Source organism: Leucoraja erinacea, chromosome 8 (assembly GCF_028641065.1).
Source record: "Leucoraja erinacea ecotype New England chromosome 8, Leri_hhj_1, whole genome shotgun sequence".
Lineage (NCBI taxonomy): Eukaryota > Metazoa > Chordata > Chondrichthyes > Rajiformes > Rajidae > Leucoraja > Leucoraja erinaceus.
In genome coordinates, this window is record NC_073384.1 from 70,183,956 (window position 1) to 70,204,707 (window position 20,752).

The following is a 20,752-nucleotide window of genomic DNA, read 5'->3' on the forward strand; positions in this document are numbered from 1 at the left end:
GGGGCACGTCCCTCTCATGTTTTGAGAGGGGGGGGACAATCCCCCCCCCCCCATGTTTTGTAATCCGTATTTTGAAATTCGGTAAATAAAAAATCTATTTAAAATCTCCGCTTTCCGCGAGACAGTGGGGGTGGGACTGATGACCGAGGGGAGCCGATTGCACGAGGGAGAAGTCGGTCAGCAGTGGGAGAAGGGAGGGGCGGGACATGATTCAGCGCGATGATTGGAGGTGTCGGTCAGAGGCGGAAGTAGGTGATGGGACTGTGGATAAAGCACAGTGACTGGAGGAGGGAGACGTCCTTTCGCTACAAAACAGAGTGGGCATTACAGCAAGAAGAGGGGGCAACAGGAGGGAACAGGTAGTATTAGCAAGATTGACGATAGGACACACTCACCTGAACAGCACATTAAAAATATTGGGAAAACACCCTACTGGGCTGTGTGAGGAATGCCATCAGCCGGAAACAGTTCAGCATGCCCTAATTGCATGTAGGAGATATGAGACAGAAAGAGGAATTATGACCAGTGAAATTAAGACAATTGGAGTGACAGAAATATCAGTAAAGAACATTCTAGAGTGTGGAGGGAAAGGAAAAGAAGTAAAGATGTTGTTTGATTTCTTGAGGGCCTCTGGCCTTATAAAAAGGATACAATGTAAAGACATGAGTACTGTGAAATGAAGCCAGAAGGTGGCAGCAATGCAACATTGCGGATGCCGGCTGTCGTAAAACTCCGAAGAAGAAGAAGAAGGGAGACGTCCTGCTGGAGCAAAGATCATAGAGCGGAGCTTGAATCGGCCAGTTCGCGGGGCCTTTCATCACCCGCGCGGCTTAAAATCGGCCGCGGGATCTTCCACCGCCCCGCGGTCAAATTGCTGGGTCGAGGCTCCCGATGTTGAAGCCCCCGCCGGGCGATGAAAGATCCAGCTGCCGATATTAAGCCGCGCCAGGCGATGAAAGGCCCCGCGAACAGGCCGATTGAAGCCCCACGATTCGGGGTGGACGAAGCTGCTGTTGTTGGAGTTCGGAGTCGGTTACCAACCAGGTCATCTCCCGATGTTACCGTCCACAGGGCCCATGGCCGAAGCCATGTGTGTGTGTGTGCGCACGCGGGCACCAAGAAATTGTGTCCCCCCACATGTTTTGATAGCGATTTCTGCCCCGCTTTACTTTATTGTCACATGTGACAATGCAGTGAAATTCTTTGCTTGTGTACCCAAGAGATGCAAATAGTGGCCACCTACGGCACTGATAAAGTACGCAGGCTCCTCCTTTGTTCTCACCAAAGATTATAGAGGAACGTTCCTCTATAATCTTTAGTTCTCACTGCCCCCCTCCCCACAGCGGCGCCCCCTTTGTTCTCCCCCAGAGGTCCCCTCACATCAGGTCCCCATTGTTCCCCCCCGCCCTTCACCCCCCATTGTTCTTCCCCCCCCCCCGCAGTGGTCCCCCCATGATGTGTCCCCCATTGTTTTTCCCCTCTCCCTCTCTCCCCCCCCCCCCACCCACAACAGTTCCCCCAGGCTCTCATCGGCTCATCCAAATCAATAATGTATCAGGGGACTCGGCACCAATACTTTCTGCACACCAGTGGTCAAAGACCTCCAATCAGAAAACCCTTCAACTATCCTTTGACTCTTTCCTCATGCTAATTTTGAATCCAATCAGTGAGCTAGCCTTAGTTTCCTAGTGCTCCAACTTTCCAGACCAGCCTACCATGCAGGACTTTTCAAAAGCATTGCTAAAGTCCAGATAGACAACATCATCTACCCTGCCCTCATCAATCGTCTTGGTCACTTCAAATGACAATCAGATTTATGAGACACGATTTCTCACGTGAGCATACTGAGTCCATAATTAGTCCCTACCTATGCAAATGCTGGTAGATCCTTTCCTCTCCAACAATTAGGACACAGAGTTAGATCAGCCATGATTGAATGGTGTAGACGGGAAGGGCCGAATGGCCTAATTCTTCTCCGATCTTATGATGATCTTATGAAAGATTAGCATCTTCCAGGAAACATCAACATGGATGCTTATAGAAACATAGAAATTAGGTGCAGGAGTAGGCCATTCGGCCCTTCGAGCCTGCACCGCCATTCAATATGATCATGGCTGATCATCCAACTCAGTATTCCGTACCTGCCTTCTCTCCATACCCCCTGATCCCCTTAGCCACAAGGGTCACATCTAACTCCCTCTTAAATATAGCCAATGAACTGGCCTCGACTACCCTCTGTGGCAGAGAGTTCCAGAGATTCACCACTCTCTGTGTGAAAAAAGTTCTTCTCATATCGTTTTTAAAGGATTTCCCCCTTATTCTTAAGCTGTGACCCTTGTCCTGGACTTCCCCAACATCGGGAACAATCTTCCTGCATCTAGCCTGTCCAACCCCTTAAGAATTTTGTAAGTTTCTATAAGATCCCCTCTCAATCTCCTAAATTCTAGAGAGTATAAACCAAGTCTATCCAGTCTTTCTTCATAAGACAGTCCTGACATCCCAGGAATCAGTCTGGTGAACCGTCTCTGCACTCCCTCTATGGCAATAATGTCCTTCCTCAGATTTGGAGACCAAAACTGTATGCAATACTCCAGGTGTGGTCTCACCAAGACCCTGTACAACTGCAGTAGAACCTCCCTGCTCCTATACTCAAATCCTTTTGCAATGAAAGCTAACATACCATTCGCTTTCTTTACTGCCTGCTGCACCTGCATGCCTACCTTCAATGACTGGTGTACCATGACACCCAGGTCTCGCTGCATCTCCCCCTTTCCCAATCGGCCACCATTTAGATAATAGTCTGCTTTCCCGCTTTTTTGCCACCAAAATGGATAACCTCACATTTATATCGCCAACCGCCCATTTACTCTATATCTACCTGTAGAATCTTTTGGGATTTTCGCTTACCTTGCCTGCCAGCTCCATATCATGGACAGACAGAAAACTCGATACGATGATATCTTGAGCACATTGATATTTTGGATTGGGACCCCTTCTTCAGAAGGATGGAGTACAAGGAAAGTGGCTTGTACAAAAAGGCGAGAGGAAGGATCTGCCTCCCTTTTCCAGCTTCACTCCACTATTGCATCAGCAGGGCTGCCAACTCTCACGCTTTGAGCATGAGACTCACGCATTTGGACAAATTCTCACGCTGATCACAAATTTCTCACGCTCTGTCATGATCAACAAAATTTTCTGTGATCATCGAAAATTTCAACTCATATAAACTGCATGGACCGCAGGTGTTGGGAGAGCCGGGGCTGAGGGAGGGATGGAAGCAGAACCAGCGGCGGGTACAGATGCGGACGGGGAGCCGGGACTGACGAGAGTTTGCGGGATGGCTAGTGTTTGTTGGGCTGGTGAGTCGCTCGCTGCAGCTCCGGCCATGGAGCAGCCTCAGTGTAAGAGTCCCGGGCCGTTGGAGGAGTTGGAAGCATTGCGCCGCTGTCGTGAGAGTTTCTGTGCCGAAGGGACAGAGACACTCAAAGGGAGGGGAAGAGAGAGAGGGGAGGGAGACAGGGTGGAGGGAAAGAGGGGAAGGTGGAGAGAGAGAGTGGAGAGGGGGGGTTGAGGTGGGAGAGAGGGGGAACAGAGAGGGGTGGATGGGAGAGAGAGAGGGGCAGTGTGAGAGGGGGAGAGAGAGGAGAGGAAGGATAGAGAGGGGGAGAGAGGAGGTGGGTAAAAGAGAGGGGGAGTGGTTGGAGAAAGCATCCTGCTTGCCTGCTAGATTTTCACTTAATGTAACTGCAGGAAAAATGTTCCCGATGTTGGGGGAGTTAAGAATCAGGGGTCACAGTTTAAGAATAAAGGGTACGCCAGTTGGGACTGAGATGAGGACAAACTTTCTTCACGCAGAGAGTTGTGAATCTGTGGAATTCTCTGCCACAGAATGCAGTGCAGGCCAATTCTGTTTTCAAGAGAGTTACATTTAGTTCTAGGGGCTAACGAAATCAAGGGATATGGGGAAAAACACAGGAAAGAAGTACTGATTTTAGATGAACAGCCATGATCATATTGAATGGCAGTGCTGGCTCGAAGGGCCGAATGGCCTAGTCCTGCACCTATTTTCTATGTTTCTATGCTTGAGTATAACTGTTTCTTAAATGTTGGGATGGTCCCTGCCTCAACTACCTCCTCTGGCAGCTTGTTCCATACACCCACCACCCTTTGTGGGGAAAAAGTCACCCCTTAAAAAGTTACCTCTTAAATATACTTCATACAAAAAATTGAAATCATACTTCTACAATGCACTAAAACATGATTTTAATACATCAAATTTCAAAAGGTCCCTACTCGGTTGCTCCAATCCCTCACGGGGTACCCCCAAGGCCAGTGATCAGTGATCGCTCAGCCTCCCCACTTTCAAAAAGGCTCCGCGGTCCCTAGTTCAGATGGAGAACAATGCCAGATGTGAGCGGGGAACTGAGGCCAGATGTCTGGACCCCAATGCTCAGTGCTTCATGTTTCAGAGTTGGCTAACGTTATTGATTTGTAATTAGTTTAATTTATTAATCCAGAATATCCAGGGAGATGGGATAAGTGTAATATTAAAATGACATGCAAGATGTCAGGCTGTCTGTCACAACATACAGCCCCGATAATGCATTATTTCCTTCAGTTAAATATTGGGAAGGTAGCACTATTGTCATTTGCCACTCAACTATTATGTTTGTTTACCTCACTGACTATTTCTACCCCCCCCTCAAATTCCTTTGACAGGTTGAATAGAAATGTCTTGTTGTTTTATTAATTGAACACGTAGATGAACATCCTCAAGGAGTGTAATCAGATGGAAACTGATTCAGGTGCGATATTTAAGAGCTTGTTCAAAGAAGGGGCATATTTTAAAGATACTTGCAGAGGAATGTACGAGATTATTATTTGTCTTTAGTTTTAGCTTGAACCAGGGCATCTGAAGATTCAAAGTTTTACATAGCAATTGTGCTGATACTGACCCCAACCAACCACATAATGAATATCATCCATTCTGGAGGTATTACTTTTATGATGCCATTTAAACTTCACTTGGATTTCAATCACTTCAATGTAAAAGTAATTGGGAATGTGGGGCATTGGAACAAAAATTTGCCCTCGGTACATATTAACTGTAATATAATAATGTTTGCATGTTGGTAGGTGCAATCAAAACAAAAATATTTTTAATATTGTTGTGTTATGAATACCACAGAAAATATGATGTACTCTCAAGATCACATTTAATAGAATAACATTGCTTAAATATATAGTTATTGAACTTTGCATTTCGGAAAAGTCCCAGCTGAGAGGAAGACAGCAAAATACTGAAAATATTGGGGGTGAAAATGACTTCAGGACAGTTTGTTAGGAAAATTAAAGAAATGGTACAGAATACTTATACAGCTCAGTGAGTATAATTTTATGGATGAGAAATTGTGTTCAACCAATTGATGACTTCTTTGACAAAGTAACTAGCATGTTAGATAACAAGGAAGCCAATGGATGTAGCAAATTTTGTTATACATAATTTGGTCTGTGAAGTGCCCCATAAAAGATTACCACATTAGATAAGCACCTGTGGACTTGAACATAATAGGTTAAGTCCAGGGGGTCAGATATGGAGCTTTATGTGTGGGCCAGATACATTGTCAGTGCAGAGGGGCTAGGAGCAAGGCTAAGTGTGCATCCAGAGTCAAGGTCTGGAATAGTACTAGGTGTGCAGTCAACGCTGGGACCAGGGGAGTGTTCAGCACTGGGATCCTAAGCAGGTAAGCAGCTATGATCAGGGTATAATAGGGGGCCAGGTGTAAGGCTGGACTCAGGGTCAGGAATGAGAGAAGGTATGCAACTGGAGTCAGGGTCAGGAGTAGTACCAGGTGTCCAGTGAGACCCAGGTTGGTCAACATGGGCCAAGTGTTTGATTATAATCTGATTTCCATACATGAATATACTAAGATCATTCATGTGCTGCACGTGTTGATCAGAGCCTGGGCTCTAATGTGGAATGTAATTAGGAATGTAATTTAGTCTAACCTTATTCATAGCTAATCCAATTTAAAGCATAAATATTGCATTCAAGTGTAAGTTAAAAGATTCGCTACAGTATGCACCATATTGCACAATTTCAAGCTGAAAAATCGCAAATCTCCGTAGCAATGGGAGGGGACACACCCTTATCTCTCACCCCCCTCGCCCCCCCCCCCCCCCCCCCCCCATCAGGGGGGTCGACCCGACACTCCCCTCGGGCTTGGTCTGCTGGCTGGGGGGAAGGGAGGAGGGGAATGGAGGGGGCGGGAAGGAAGGGGGGAGGGGAAGGGAAGGGGGGCGAGAAGGAGAGGGGGAAAGAGAGGGCGGGGGGGAGAGGAGGGGGGAGGGGGGGGGGGGGGGGAGGGGCAGGGGCAGAGGGCGGGGAGGGAGGGCGAGAGGGGGGAAGGGGGTTGTTGGGGGGATGGAGGAGGGGGAGAGGGAGGGGTGGGAAGGGGAGGGGGAGGGGGGGGGGTTTGGGGGGGGATGGAGGAGGGGGGAGAGAGGGCGGGGAGGGAAGGGGGTTTGTGGGGGGGGGGCTGGGGGGGGAAGGGGGGGGGGAGGGAGGGGAGGGCGGGGGGGGGGGGGGGGAAGAAGGGCGGGAGGGTGCGAAGCCCCGATTCCACGCGCACGCGCCTCCCTGGAGGTCACGTGTCTCCGAGGCGATCGACTGGACTGGGGGGGTCAGGGAGCGGAACTCCCATTGGTCGTTGGCGGCAGAGGCGGGGCCTGATGATCCGTCGCGTGACTCGCATTTCAAATCGATCGTCCACGGTCAGCGCGGCGCGTGGCGACGGGGCCCGAGCGCGGGAACACGACCGGTGGGCAGCGGTGAGAGACCTCGCCTCGTCTCCGCACAGACCTACCCCGTCTCCGCGCCGCCCCACCCCGTCCCCAAACGCTCACCAGACCCTCATCAACCCGCCTCCTCATCAATTCACCCGTCCCCACCCATCCCCTTGCCAATCTGTCAGCACATCCTCATCAACCGGTCCCCTCATCCGTACACCCTCATGAAATCACCCCCCCCCCCCCCCCCCCCCCCCCCCCCCCCCCTCCCCTTCCCTCACCAACATGTAACCCCACCCTCATCAACCTGTTCCCTTCCTCCCCACATCATCAGCCGGGCTCTCCCCCCCCGCGTCCCCCCCCTGACGATCGCGAGTGCCTGGGCTGGGCTGGGCTGGACCCCAGTCCCCGTATATGTCCAGGCTAACCCCCTTCCCTGTGAGTACCTGGTCTAACCCCCTTCCCTATGGTAGCAATGTTACAAATTTTGAGATTTAAAAAATCAAGTCTGTAATTTATCCCATCAGATAAAGCATAAAAAGAAGTTTAATTTGACACCTAATTCACTTTCATATCTCAAGTATTTAAAAAGTTATAGCCATTTTCATACTCGGAAATTAGCATCTTGTTCCCTATTGATTTTCTATGGACATAACAAAAAAGCTGTGATCGTGTACAGTCAAAAGGCCATAACCTTCTTAAAAATTAAGAGAACTGAATGAAATTTTCAGTTATCGTAGATTGAACCATTCTGAAACAAATATAAAATAATCTTACTTGGATGACCTGAAATTAAAACATATAATTAGTTAGTTACCTAAGTGTAGCTAATTTCAAACTTCAATTACAAGATCTAAACATCTATCCATTTCTTAATAAATGATTAACATTTTTAAATAGCCCAAGTGTCCAAATAATATTCATAAATAATTCTCAATAAAACATGATTTTGAAATCTCATTTACATTAATTTATAGGCCAAATGGAAGGAATTTAGTGTTCAATTGCTGTAAATTAAAGTCCATTTTAAATCAGCTTTCTAGTGGGTTCCCGTGAACGCGCTGGTTTAGAACGTTCACATTGCGCTAGATTAGTGCCCTCAAATGCCCAGAAAAATACTGCGGGATATAAAGAGCCCAAAATTAGCTACTCGCAATAGTAACTTTGTATAAAGGGTTCTAAAGAAGCCCTTTTTAATGTAAAAAGAAGGTACATACCTTTAATTGTTTGCTTTATAAAACCCTGGGGCTGCGAGAGGTCGCGGGTTTAGAGAGTGATTTTTAAACTACTATAACTATTATACAAGGCCATAAAAACTAATAATACCTTTTGCGACAGGGTCTTTCAGCGATTTTTCGTTAATGATTTACTAGGCTGAACATTTTCGATTGCAACAGCCTAGTAAAAATCGCATTTTAAACCCGCCCCCTCTAAACAGCGCCAAAATCGCGCACACGGGCTGGGACAGATTCTCAACGACGATTCAGGTAGGTTTTGCAACATACCTACCTGTAGTACCTGGTCCAGCCCCCTTCCCTGCGAGTACCTGGTCCAACCCCCTTCCCTGTAGTACCTGGTCCAGCCCCCTTCCCTGTAGTACCTGGTCTAGCCCCCTTCCCTGCGAGTACCTGGTCCAGCCCCCTTCCCTGTGAGCACCTGGTCTAACCCCCTTCCCTGTAGTACCTGGTCCAGCCCCCTTCCCTGTGAGCACCTGGTCTAACCCCCTTCCCTGTGAGTACCTGGTCTAACCACCTTCCCTGTATTACCTGGTCAAGCCCCCTTCCCTGTAGTACCTGGTCTAGCCCCCTTCCCTGTGAGTACCTGGTCTAACCCCCTTCCCTGTGAGCACCTGGTCTAGCCCCCTTCCCTGTGAGTACCTGGTCCAGCCCCCTTCCCTGTGAGCACCCCCTGGTCTAGCCCCCTTCCCTGGTCGTACCTGGTCTAACCCCCTTCCCTGTGAGTACCTGGTCCAGCCCCCTTCCCTGTGAGTACCTGGTCCAGCCCCCTTCCCTGTAGTACCTGGTCTAGCCCCCTGTATTACCTGGTCCAGCCCCCCTTCCCTGTAGTACCTGGTCTAACCCCCTTCCCTGGTCGTACCTGGTCTAACCCCTTCCCTGGTCCCCTGGTCTAGCCCCCCTTCCCTGTAGTACCTGGTCCAGCCCCCTTCCCTGTAGTACCTGGTCCAGCCCCCTTCCCTGTAGTACCTGGTCCAGCCCCCTTCCCTGTAGTACCTGGTCTAACCCCCTTCCCTGTGAGTACCTGGTCTAACCCCCTTTCCTGTGAGTACCTGGTCTAACCCCCTTTCCAGTGAGTACCTGGTCTAGCCTCCTCCCACATAGCTTTTGTGGTACGAGGTTTGAGAACCCCTCCCTCTCCACATGCCGGCTCGGACTAGTCTCCCAAGCACCCATAGGCGATGACCTGGCTACTCGTGGTTATATTTGTCTTCCAGACTGGCCTCCTGCTCAGCTGTCTGCACCTGGGCTGGCATCGCCTCCACCCGACTCAAATTCCCCCGTTATCATCTTCATTTGGCTTCCTGCTGCAGCTCTGCACTTGCTTGAACATTACTGTGTGATTAGACTGTCCTGATTAAAGTTCACATGCGCAGACTGTTTCTTTGCGAGTGGCACTGTCAAGTTCGTATTTTTTTCTAGATATGATCTTGACGTTTATGGCGCAGTCTGGAGAAAATGGTGAAGCTTACAGTGCAGAATTACAACTGCAAATGTTTGTAAGTCCACAACTGCCTGGAGATGTATTGCTTTGTGAATTGAGTCTTATTAAATTAGCAATGTTACAAAATTTTGAGATTTAAAAAATTAAGTCTGCAATTTATCCCATCAGATAAAGCATAAAAATAAGTTTAATTTGACACCTAATTCACTTTCATATCTTCAGTATTAAACAAGTTATGGCCATTTTCATACTCGGAAATTAGCATCTTGTTCCCTATTGATTTTCCATTGACTTAACACAAAAGATGTGATCAAGGACAGTGAAATGGCCATAACTTGATTAAAAATTAAGAGAACTGAAAGAAAATTTCAGTTATTATAGATTGAAGCATTCTGAAACAAATATTAAACAATCTTACTTGGATGACCTGAAATTAAAGCATATAATTAGTTAGTTACCCAATTGTAGCTAATTCCAAAATTCAATTACTAGATCTAAACATCTATCCATTTCTAAAGGAAAGATTAACATTTTTAAATAGCCTAAGTGTCCAAAGAACATTCACACAAGAATTCACAATAAAACATGATTTTTAAATCTCATTGACATTAATTCATAGGCCAAATGGAAAGGATTTAGTGTTCAATTGCTGTAAATTAATGGCCATTTAAATCAGCTTGTTGGATTCTGTGGAACGCGCTGGTTTGGAACGCTGCCATTGCGGTGAATTTGAAGCCCTTATGGCATGAAAAACACTGCGGGATTGAATGGGCCCTCAAGTCAGCTATTCGCAACATAACATTTTGTGTAAAGGGATCTTAAGAAGCCCTTTTTAATGTAAAAATAAACAACCTACCTTGCCTTGTCCCCTACATGAGATCCGTCCCGTTGTCGGAGTTTGCGGCTTTATAGGATGATTTTTAATCTACTCTAACAATTAAATAATAATAATAATACATTATACCTATGGGCGCCTTTCAAGGACTCTCAAGGACACCATACAAAATTTAGTAAGCAGATTACAAAACAAGTAAGCGGAATGAAACAAAACAAAAAAAAATAACAACAAAAAATAAATAGTAAAGACATCAACAATACCCAATTCAGCGAGAGAGCAGCGGCAGCTAATCGCGCTAGCGTTCACTTTCCCTTCCGACAGCCATCTTGGAAACGGAACAATCAAAACACATTTTAACATTGAACATTCACCATAGTGACTCCTACACACTCCTCACAGTGGTGGAAGGCAAAATAAAGTTCAAGTCCTTCCCCTAGCTCTTCCTCGGTCGTGGGCCTCGAGCCCCCGTTGACGGGACGATCTTGACTCCCGTAGCCAGCGTTCAGGCCCTCCGCGTTGAGGCGCTCCACTCCCGCATAGGGGGTATGTCAGCTCCCCCGCGCCGGGCGATCGTATCTCACGTCGGGGCTGGTCGAGCCCTCCGCGGCGTTGGAGCACCCGACTCGGCCTCACCCGAGACTACGAGCCCTTGATGTTAAAGTCTGCGGTGGTCACGGTGGGAGCGATCCCGGGCAAGCGACCCGCTCCGATGTTAAATCCGCGCCCTGGGGTGGGGCTCACGACAGTCCGAGGAGGCTTCCAGCTCCAGCGATTGTAGGCCGCAGCACCCGGAGAATGTGATCCAAAAATTGATCACATCTCTGGGATGGTAAGAACATGAAAAACATTTCCCCCACTCCCCTCCCCCCACATAAAACACACCAAAGAACAATAAAACAAACTTAGAACAAACTAAAAAAAAAAAAAATAGCAAAAAAAGAATGAAAAGACAAACAGACTGCCGATAGGGCTGCCATCTCCCCCTTTGGCCACACCCATGTAAACCAACAGTTTAAAAATACCTGCAGCGAACGAATTTCGCAGCGATTTTTCGTCAGCAACTAAGTAGGCTGAAAAACATCGATTTCAACAGCCTAGAGAAAATCGCGTTTTAAACCCACCCCCCTCTCAAAGTCGCGCACACGGGCAGCGGCAGAACTGCAGCGCCGCTGAAGGTAAGTTTTGCAACATAATAAGTTATTATCAGCTCTAAATATATAATTGGTTGAACTGAATTTCAGATTAGACTTCAGTGTCGAGACTGTTTAGTCAGTACAATGGAGGAGCAATTTCTACACTGCAAACTATTTAAAAAATTGTAAGCAGTTTTTAAATTATTCTTCTCTGATAAATGACAGAGTAGCCAATTGTTGAACATTGTATAATAATATCAGCATTCCACCTAAAATCAAAGTTTTCTTGTCTACCATAGTACCTTTAATATGACCCAGTTTTTGTCTTGTTTGTACAAAGGTGTAGCCTTGGGCACTTACGGTGGGTAATATCCTAAACATGTAGGAAATAACTACCTTGAGGAGATTTTGCAATGAGCATCCTAAATCTTTTTATATCCTAAATTAATATCCTAAATGGTTCACTCAAATAAACTTTCCGATTCTGTTACTAAGCTCACTGTAAAAAAAACTGCTCTAATATAATTCATGAGTTTGAAGGTTAAATTTCTCAAGGAGTATTAATCATTATAATGAATGTTATCTAGAGTTTTGTTAATGAAAATATTTACAAAGAGATCAGGATCAGCTGCCACACATGTAGCCAAAAAAGGAGAGTAGCTGCAGGAACAGAGTGAGTCAGGCAGCATCTATGGAGGGTATGATTAGGTGACGTACGAGTTCAGCACTCTTCTACTGATTGAAGAAACGTCCCGATATTAAACATGGTCAATCCATTCCGTCCAAAGATGCTACATAACTAGCTGAGTCACTCCAGCACTTTGTGTTTTGCTCAAAGGAAGGAGAGGTGTTGTAAATGGTCCAAGTGAAGTTGAGGCCAGTTAGAGGCAGTTAGTAACAAAGCTGATTAAGTTTTGATGTTTGCGAGGGAGCAGGAGGCAGCAACAATGCAGTCTTTAATTATAGGGGAGAAAAAAAAATAGGTAGTGGTGCCAAGGTAGGTTTGAAATAAAGACTGCTTCATGTAGCTAACAAAGAGGCAGGCATAACTGGGCCCACGTGAATGTGATACAATGATACAATTTATTTGTTGTCATTTGAACCTCATTGAGTGAACCTCATTGAAATTTGGTTTCTGCGGTCATACAAACAAGAAAAAGAACCAAGACACAACACAATTTACACAAACATCCATCGCAGTGAATCTCATCCTCACTGTGATGGAAGGCAAAGTTTTATCTCTCCCCTGCACTCCCCATTCTCCACCCGATGTCAGAGTCAAAGCCCCCGGCGGGCGATGGTAACTAAGTCCCGCGGCCATTAAAGCCGCGCCGGGTGATGCAAGGCCGCGCTCCAGGTCTTGGTGTTGGAGCTGCGGGACTGCGCCTTTAATTTGTAAACTGGGATAAATTAAAAGAGAAACTGTTATGGGACGAACAATGGAATGAAAGTGTGTGTAGGGACTGGAAGCCCATGTGAAAGATGATGCGGTGGGGACCAGAAATGTGGAAATGTTGAAATGGTGGAGAGCATGCAACATATCCCAGATGACAGTGGGAAGAGGTTGAAGCAGGGGAGGGGGTGGGGGGGGGGGGGGAGAGATAAGAAGCAGCCTACTGTGGCAGTTTTCATAAGTTTATGCCATAGTAGCAGAATTAGGCCATTGGGCCCATGGAGTCCAATATGCCATTCAATCATGGCTGATCTATCTATTCCTCTCAACGCCATTCTATTGCCTTCTCCACATAACCCTTGATACCCTTACTAATCAAGAATCTGTCAATCGCTGCCTTAAAAAAAAAAAACCTGTGACTGCGTGGGTTTTCTCTGAGATCTTCGGTTTACTCTCACATTCCAAAGACGTAAGTTGGCTTGGTATAAATGTAAATTGTCCCTGGTTTGTGTAGAAGAGTAAATATACGCAGAGCTGCCAACTCTCCCGGATTTGGCGGGAGACACCTGGAAAATGCCTCAATCTCTAGACATCCCGACATAGTAGAAATCTCTTGGATTTTTGAAGTTTCTAATGAAAAATTGTGAAAATTTCCTTTCTATTACGTATCATTATTGTTAAAAATATTAAATAAATGCCCCTAAAAGTCTCGAGACTCACGCTGAACCTCGACGCATATTACAACGCAACAAAACTGCGACACTTCACTGCACTGTGCACAACGATAACTCCGGTGAGAAGGAATCTACACAGTGACTGCACGCACATTTTCATTGCCAAGTCATACATCATCCCTTATCAAGCCCCGTATCATTCACATACACACGATCGAACAGCTGAGATGGGCCACCCACATCTCACACTATGCAGCAGTGCATGGAACACACCACTTCCCACAGCGTGGAGTTCAATCTTTGGAGGGAATAACTCATGTTAATGTTATGTTCACGGTATAATGTATTATTGTGTTTGAACTTGAAAAGAATAAATGATGAATAATGTTTCATTTGTGTATTTGTCAGTGTTTTATGTGTGTGAATTTCATTATTTCCCATCTTGCCTTTTTTTAAACATTACAATTCGTAAGTTTTAACAGCAAGAAAAAAAAACACTCCTCAGTTCGCATGGTCTTGCTCTCAAAAGTATCTTGCCACCGTATTCCTTCATTTAGGCTTCGTCCAATAATTCTTAGAGGTGGGTGTTTAGGTATGAACATTTTGTATTGCATCCACACACATAACAATGTATTCTAATAGAAAAAAAATAATTCTTAATATAAAGTAATTATGAAATCAATTCAGTTATCAAGCTGTTTCATCAATAAATGTTTTTATATTCATTTTTTCAATTTTAAATATACTCAATTCTATTTGCGTACCCCCATAGACAAACATTAAAAGGTTTCCTTGTTGGCAAGTTTGTGTATTTACCACGACTTTGGGCTTTTATTTTACGGAAGCCGCAGACAAATTTGACTGGTCGCAGAAGGGAAGGCATGAAATTTTGCAGGTTATGGTCACAGATTCGCTTATTTTTGACAACATTTCCGCGGGTTCCATGTCAGTGTGTTTGCATCCTGCACTGATAGTGCTACACATGTTGGTTGGGTTGGGAGTTTTTCGCGAAAACAAACTTGCAAAATGGCATCCACGAAGAAGGTCAAGTACTATCAGAAAATACAAGGAGGATTACCATGCGGAATGGCCGTGAGTTAGGAAGTCAAGTAAAGGAGAATATTTCACATTTTGTACTGTTTGCAGTGCTGATATAAGTGTGAACATTGGGAGACTGCAAAGGCACCTTCTACACGGGGGATTCTTGATAAATACTTCGGAACAGTGGATACTGATGTCAGTGTCGTTAGTTTTTTGGTGGAACAAAATTTTCCTATATCGTCATCTGATCATGCTGGCCTTATTTTGGGGAAAATGTTTCCAGCTGCAAAAATTGCTGCCAAGGACGCCTGTGCTCGGACTAAAACATCGGCGATTATCGGTGATTTGAGCAAACCTAGTCTCCACGATTGCTGAGAAAGCTGTACGTGTCCGTTCAGTTTGGCAACTGATGGATCTAATGACGGTGGGTCTGACCAGCTTTATCCTGTCTGTTAACAACTTATGATGATGTAAAAGGAAAAGTTGTTCAAGACCTACTAAGCTTGCCTGCCCTTACTGATTGATGGTTCATGTTCAGGTTACTTAGTAAAGGAGATGATTCCTTGGAGAAATTGCATTGCTTTTGCAGCTGATAATGTGATGTTTGGTAGACACAAAGGTGTAGCTGCATTTGTTCAAAAGGAGTCTAGTCAGTGCTATGTAGTTGATGTCACATGGCACACAATACAGCAGAAAAAGCATCCAAATCACAATCGATTGCCATTGATGAATTGTTAATCAACATATACTACTACCAAGAAAAGAGTAGTAAATAGATAGATAGACAGACAATAGGTGCAGGAGTAGGCCATTTGGCCCTTTGAGCCAGCACCGCCATTCAATGTGATCATGGCTTATCATCCACAATCAGTACCCTGTTCCTGCCTTCTCCCCATATCCACTGACTCCGCTATCTGTAAGAGCCCCATCTAGCTCTCTCTTGAAACTATCCAGAGAAAGTATCCACCACCCTCTGAGGCAGAGAATTCCACACACTCAGAACTCTGTGTGAAAGAGTTTTTCCTCATTTCCATTTTAAAAGGCCAAAAGCCTTGCAATCGTGGAAGATTTTGTTTGATACAGGTGTGAGAAAAATCTTGAAGCATGGATCAAATCAGTGGCTGTCCCTTGGAATTTGTATTGACAGACTTATGTCATAATGGGAACCACTGCAACTCGTTTTCAAAGAGGAAGACAAATACACAAAAGCTCATCAGTAACAACAAATCAAGGACCATCCTCCACGCCAGCATCTGCACCAGTGAAGCAAGCTTCATCTGCTGACAAAACACAGAAACAATGTCAAAGATTAACCTCTTGTTGTGCAACTGTACCAGTGAAACAAGGTTCATCCACGAAAAGTAAAACATCAACACCAAAGGCAACGCAAATGTCATCCACTGCTGGAGCAAAATCAAAACCAATTATGTCCGAGAGTAGTACTAATACAAAAACTGTACAAAAGATGGCTGCTTCCACTCTTGGAACCAAACAGTCTGCATCAAAAGCTGTGAAAAGTAAACTGACAGAACCGTCTCATCATTTCCAAGTCTGGCAGTGCACATTCTCCATCTCAGTTACAAGAGTCACGTTTAGCCAGGGTCCACCGCTTAATGATTTCACCCCAAACTAAACTTTTTTTTTTCTGAAGTACAGCAACAAGATCTTTGATAAGATCAACCTTCTTCTACAGAGAGAGGAGCCTTGTCTACATATCCTTGACAGGGAGTTGCAAAGAGTCTTCCATGATTTGCTTGTTACATTTGTGAGACCAACAGTTATTTCAGAGTTCTCATCAGACTTGAAAAAAGTTGAATTCGGAAAGAGAGAAAATAAAAAATGTAATGAACAGCTCATGATTGGAAAAGAGGCAAAGGATTATAAGAAGTGAAGCAGAATCCCCATCATGCCTGACAAAGCAGGACACGGATCACTTCTATTGCTCAGTAAAGGGCCTGTCCCACTTATGCGTCCTTGGCTCGCAAATTACGCGACCTCGTGGTCGCTTGAGGCATACGGGCACCGTATGGCCGCGCGGGGTCGGTCCCACTTAGAAGCGCAGAGGGGTATGGAGTTGTGCGGGGCTGGTCCCGACATCGCGCGTGGCTCCAAAATTCTTGCAGCGAACTAAATCTTCACGCGCCAACGGCGTGTCGCGGAACTGACGGCCAAAGTGGGACTGGCCCAAGACTCTCGCGCGACGCAACGTCTCACCTCCAACATCAGCAGAAGCAGGCAAATGATCGCCGAACTCGGCCTGGGGCTCACAGCCGTTGCGGTCCGGATCCGCCCCCAGTTCTACTCCCACAAGAAAATTGAAGATAGACACAAAATGCAGCAGTAACTCAGCAGGACCGGTAGTGTAGATCAGTGCATGTGGACGTTATCCGCCGTGGTTGGCCTGACCGACGCTCCGAACTGCCTGCAGGCGTGGTGCCTTACTTCCTGATTCGGGATGAATTGGTGCTGCACGCCGGCGTGGTGGTAAAGGGTCACAAAGTCGTGGTGCCTGCCGCTCTGTGGGATCACTATTTCCAATCTGCTCACAGCGGCCACCCCGGGGTGGAAGCTACTTTGTCCCAGGCCCAGAGCCAATTCTACTGGCCAGGCATGGCTCAAGACATCCGTGACAGGGTCTCCGCTTGCGCTGCCTCCAACACCCTGCATCCCCATCAGCAGCACCAGCCGCTCCTGCAGCCGCCGGCTCCCGAGCTCCCATGGATGGCCATTGCCACTGACCTGTTCGAGTGGCGCGGAAAGCACTTCCTGGTCCTGGTGGACTCCTATTCCAGCTGGTTCGAGGTGGATCAGCTGCCCTCCATCACTTCTGCCGCTGTCATCGGGAAGCTTCGCCGCCACTTCCCCACCTTCGGCTCCCCGGTGACCTTCCGATCGGACAACGGCAGCCAATTTTCCAGCGCTGAGTTCCGTGCCTTCGCTGCCCGTTGGAACTTTCACCACATCACCAGCAGCCCCGAGTATCCTCAAAGCAACGGACTTGCTGAACGGGCGGTCCGCAGTGCCAAGGAGCTGCTGGAACACTGCCGCCTTTTCCGTTCCGACTTCCACCTTGCCCTCCTTAACCTCCGCAACATTTCCCGCGACCCCGCGCTCGGTTCCCCTGCCCAGCGCCTCGTGTCCCGCACCACCAGACCTCCCCTGCCGGTCTCTCAACAGTCCCTCAAACCCTCGGTCCAGAACCCTGCCACTGTCACTGAGCGCATTGTCCAAAAGAAAGATATCCAGAAGCGCTCCTTTGACAAGTCCGCCCGGCCCCTTCCACGGCTGTTCCCGGGGCAGGTGGTTCGCATGCAGTCCCCCTCTGGTCACTACCGCCTGGCTGTCGTGGTCGGTGACGCCGGTTCACCGCGTTCCTACTTCGTCTACTACGAGGGAGCTATCTACCGTCGCTCCCGCCAACACCTACTGCTCGTGAACGAGCCCACTCCGCCCCCCGCCGATCCGTTCCACCCCCCCATTCCCTCCAGCCCTCCCGTTGCCCCGCCGGCCCCGGCAACTCCTCGCATGCCTCGCACACTCCCCTCCCAACTCTCGGTCCCCCGCTCCCCAAAGCCCCGTTCCCCTGCCTCGCCTGCCAAACCTGCCTCGCCTGCCAAACCTGCCTCGCCTGCCAAACCGGTCTCCCCGGCCGGCTCCCCGCCGTCTCCTCTCCTTCCACCGCCCGCCTTTACTGCCGATGCCCCGGCTGCCGTCCCTTCTGTTCCCGCCGAGGAGGAGGAGTGCGGTTTGCGCACCCGCTCTGGCCGGCTGGTCAAGCCGCCTGTCCGCTACGGGGAGTTCGCGTAGTTTTAAACTGTTACCGGTGCGGTTTGTGTTCGTAGCGTATGAGCCGTGGTCACTCTGTATATTACCTGCCATGCTTTTATTTCTAAGAGGAAGGATGTAGATCAGTGCATGTTCCTTTAACCATAGTGACCTCCCCACTACTAACCACTCCCCATTGTCTCCAGTATAATTGTAGTGTCCCCACCTCTAGCTCGCTCTCTAGCTCCAGTGATGACCACGGACAGCTACAGCTTAGTGTTAAAGAGTCAGTTTAATAAACAGTTACAGTAAAAGACTTGTGTGTGCAATAAGTCATTTTTACAGGTAGCAACTCTGGAGAGAAGCAATGGGTGACGTTTCGGGTCAAGACCCTTCTTTTCCAACTGAAGAAGAGTCTCGACACGAAACGTTACCCATTGCTTCTCTCCAGAGATGCTGCCTATCCCGCTGAGTTACTCCAGCTTTATGTCCATCTTCAAATAACGCCACGCGCTCCAGACGGATGTGCGTACGCATGTAATTGCACCCGACCTTCGCTCGACCGTCTCGGCTCAACGCGACCACGAGGTTGGGTGATTTGCGTGCCAAGGACACGCAAGTGGGACAGGCACTTAAGGAACTATGTGATGGTTTTTGTGGAGAAGTTCCCAAACATTCTGCATGATACAAGTTCTGATGTAGTTGATCGACTGGAAGTGGAATATGCAAACTATCAGGTTGAAAGTTTCAGTGAGGTACCGGAACTGTTAGATGCAGCCGTCAGAGTGGACAAGAAGTGGGATATTATCTCCAATATGAAAGATGCAAATGGCTGCAAAAGGTTCCCATTACTCGATAAAGTCATGAAGGGACTTCTTGTTATACCACATTCAAATGCGGCATGTGAACGTGTTTTCAGCATCGTAAGAAAAAATAAAACAGGATTAATGAGTCTTCAAACATTGCAGTCCTCACTGATTGAGAAAATCAGTAATGCAGATGTACCTTGCCATGAAAGACAGTTTTCTGAGAACTTCCTCTGCAAAGCAAAGCATGCTACATGATAAATTGCAAGCAAGGAGTGCATCGGCATCAAATACATCTACACCCCAGTCCTCACCCAGCAGGGAATTTTAAGTAGGCATAAAAGGTAAGAAACCAAGATTCTTATTGTAGTTGCAAATACATACTGTATGTTTAATATGGTACTGACTAAGTAGATCTATATCAACAATTATCAAATAATTTATTGCCAAAATACTCAGGAATCATTGAAAAATTGTACAGGGAAAGGATGTCAGAATGGCTAAAACCCATGAGCTTCATGAGCCCCTGGACCCCACCCGCAAGTGCTCGGTCGCTTCGCTTGCTCTCAAAAATCTGTGTGCTGGTTGGTGATTGCTGCGGACTCGGTGGGCTGAGGGTGCGCTGAGGGGCCTGTTTCTCTAAAGTATCTCTAAAGTAAAAACTAAACTAAACTATAATTTCACCTCAGAATGTTATGCATCTAAGTGAGATCTCCACTAATTGTTTTAATTCCATTTAGATTGTGCTCCTCGTAGATCATCACCACTTCCCAGGAGGTACCAGTAAATCTGTGCTGCCTTGACTCACAAGAAAAATTATATTTTCTTTTTTTTAAATGAAATATATTCTAATAATTAAGTACTTAATTATTATAGAATTAAATATTATAATGTAAAATAAAAATATATTATTTTTAAATCAGGGGACCAAAATTGCACACAGTATTTCCAAATGATGCCACAACAAAGCCTGATATATGCCCAGAAAGACATCCTTACTTTTTAAATTCAATTTCCCTTAATAATTGCCAGCATTTCATTTGCCTTCTCCTTTGCTTGCACAATGCATATGTTTACTTCCTATATTGCCTGAACTTGGGCATATTGGTACACAAATATTTATCAATTATACAGTTTTAAGGAGTATTCCTGCTTTGCTATTTTTTCCCATCCCCACAAGGTCACCCTTCACTCCAGGAAAAAGTCTCAGTCTATCCAACATCTCTTTTTAACTCCCGATAAAATAATCATAATTTTTTCCAGCTTAATGACATCCTTCCTATACCTGGGTGACCAGAACTTTGTACAATGTGATTTCACCAGCAACTTGTATAACTGCAACATGATGTCCCAAACCCTCTAAACGCCCGCAATGGCCGCCTCGCTAACAGTCTGTCTTGTCCTTTCTTTGGTGTTTTTTAGTAGGTGTTAAATGTATGTTTTAGTGTTCTTTAGCTTGTTTTATGTGGGGGGGGGGGGGACTTTTTAAAATCTCTTACCTCGACGGAGATGAAAAAAAAAATTCTCCGTATCGTAGCTCCTAACATCGTGGAGCTGGTGGCCTCTGCTGGAGACCGACTTCGGGAGCTCCATCTGCGGGAGCCTGCAGACTTACCGTCATGGAACTGGCGATC

The 20,752-nt window shown here is 46.6% G+C and overlaps 1 protein-coding gene across 3 annotated transcripts in view; it reads left to right on the plus strand.

Annotated features, from left to right (window-relative positions):
- Positions 1-8,065: 8,065 nt before the first annotated feature.
- LOC129699831 (protein EFR3 homolog B-like) overlaps positions 8,066-20,752 on the plus strand; it is a 104,651-nt gene continuing 91,964 nt past the window's right edge. The window contains exons 1-2 of one of the 3 annotated variants that reach the window (XM_055639953.1): positions 8,066-8,276; positions 9,447-9,523. The gene's annotated coding sequence lies outside the window, so the exon portion shown is untranslated. Of the gene's footprint in view, positions 8,277-9,244; positions 9,524-20,752 lie in introns of those variants that run through there. The other 2 variants (XM_055639955.1, XM_055639954.1) reach the window with 2 other exon arrangements.